This window comes from Lycium barbarum, chromosome 1, assembly GCF_019175385.1.
Source record: "Lycium barbarum isolate Lr01 chromosome 1, ASM1917538v2, whole genome shotgun sequence".
NCBI lineage: Eukaryota > Viridiplantae > Streptophyta > Magnoliopsida > Solanales > Solanaceae > Lycium > Lycium barbarum.
Window position 1 is genome coordinate 154806561 of NC_083337.1, and position 2453 is coordinate 154809013.

Genomic DNA, 2453 nt, shown 5'->3' on the forward strand with positions numbered 1-2453 from the left:
TGCGTAGAGCCTCTGAACGATCAAAACCTATCAAATATGCGATCTACGTTAGAATACAAATCTGAAGACACCCATATTGCTATACTTATATTCGAAACCCAAAAACGACCTTAAAAAGTAACCACGGGCCTACAAAGGCAAAACTGAAATTTTATTAGAAAATTATATTACCCATAACCTAAGGGTCATATGTCCAGAAAATTAGTCACTTTCATCATTAATTTTCATTTCTTACGACTACAGCCCAAAATCTTTCTTTACCCGAAAATCTTATCTTAGGATTGAAATCTCAATTTCCATAACTCAAATACCAAAAATTTGAAGGCGTACGTATAGTTCAATATCCTAATAATCAATTTCATATACCTAATATAATAAAAGTTGAAGTGGCTAACATGATAATCATACAAGAGAATTTTTCAAAATCGGAGGAACACTAACTCACTTAGCATAAATGTAGAGCGGTACCCACACACCCATTATATCAACTTAGCAAAACAGTGACTTACCATGCACCCATTATATCAAATATTCCCAAAGTTTATTCCATCATTACACTATAATTAGCTCCTCAAATCATTTGGTAATCATTATGACCTCCACTATCTATCACCTAAACTTTCTAGCAAGGAATTGTACCCGTAAAGAGGTCTAATTCTACTTCACCTTCACATTATCACAACAAGAAGTTGCCTTCATATCACTTAAACAATGGCATGAAATTAGGACAGAGGTGTAAATATATAATCAGTTTGAGAAAGTTGATGCCTTTCAAATCATGTACATAATAGAGGAAAAAGTATTTTAATTTTCCTACGTTTTTCCAAGCTATGCTATAAAAAAAATATATATGAAAACAATCCAAATAATGTACCTTCTTCCCTTCCAAAGAAGATAAATAAATAGAGGGCTGGAGATGTACTTCTTCAATACACGAAAACAAGTAACCGCCCTTTCTTACCCACTGCTTCCTTGTCTTTTCCCCTTCGTCAAAGTTGTTTCTCTTCTATTTATTTTTCATGCCCGCAATAAATGAATTATTTTTAAACCCTAGGCTTCTAATATATATGGGTCATAAGAAGTGAATTAAGCCCCATAACTTAGCCAAATAATTTCTACAATTTATCTACTCACTTAACCATTGTAATAAATATAATCATTCTAATTCCGTAAAATACTTTATTTACCAACTTAGACCTTATATGTGTGAAACTCATATTCCTATAAATAAACTATTCGCACATATTAAATAAATATTTTTGTAAAAAAGTACTCGCCAATTAAATCACCGTGTCACCAATTCCCGCAAGTCAAAAATACCCTTTAAAACTACGAAAAGGGTATTTTAGCGTAAACGAGTTCAAAAGTGCTAAACGACCAAACAGGTCGTTACATTATATAACCTTGATTATAAATGATACTCCCTCCGTTCACTTTTACTTGTCTATTATGAATTTTGCACACCCTTAAGAAATAATGAAAGGGAAAGATCACGAATGCCCCCTCAAATAAAAAAATTTATCCACCCATACCCCATTATTTTCATGCCCCCAGAAAAAATTAAAAATATTCACCCGAGATGCCCCTCAGTTGTGATACCAACATGGTATATAAATATATTGCATGATATCATAGAAGATGATTTAGTCCTCTTAGTCCTCCATGATACCATCATGGTGTATATATATATATATATATTTACTGAGATGGTATCATGAAAAATATTTCAGTCATTCTCTTAGTCCTCCATGATACCATTATGGTATATAAATATATCGAGACGGTATTATGAATGATCATGTTTATTTATTAAAATTGACACACTTTTTTTGAAAAAAAACCTCTATGATACCATCGTCGTATATACATATATCGTGATGATACCATGAATGACCGCTTCAGTCCTTCAATGAGACACTCTTTAGGATCATGATACCATCATAGTATATAAATATACTGAGATGGTGTCCTGGAGGACTGTTTCAGTCCCTCTCTTAGTTCTCCATGATACCATCATGATATATAAATATACTGCGATTGTATCACGGAGAGGAAGGGGTTTGACTGAGGGGTATGCCGGGTAAATACTTTCAGACCATGGGGGTAGAAGCGAAAATAGTTTAGGAGGGGGCATGGGCGGGTAAATATTTTGTATTTTGGGGGCAATTGGTGATGTTTTTCCAATAATAAATGAAGTGTATATTTTACCATAATACTCATATTAATTGGTGTATAATTGTATTGGATTTGAAAAATGATTTGGAATGAGTAATTAATGCTAAGGCTAAAACAGGAAAAGCAGATTATTTTTCTCTTGATATGCGAAAAGGAACAAGTAAAAATGAAAATCTAATTTTGAAATAGTGGACAAGTAAAGGTGAACGGAGGGAGTAAAATTATCTCTTGGTTCTTCACATTAGATGAGTAAAACTAAATATCTAGTATTATTTCAT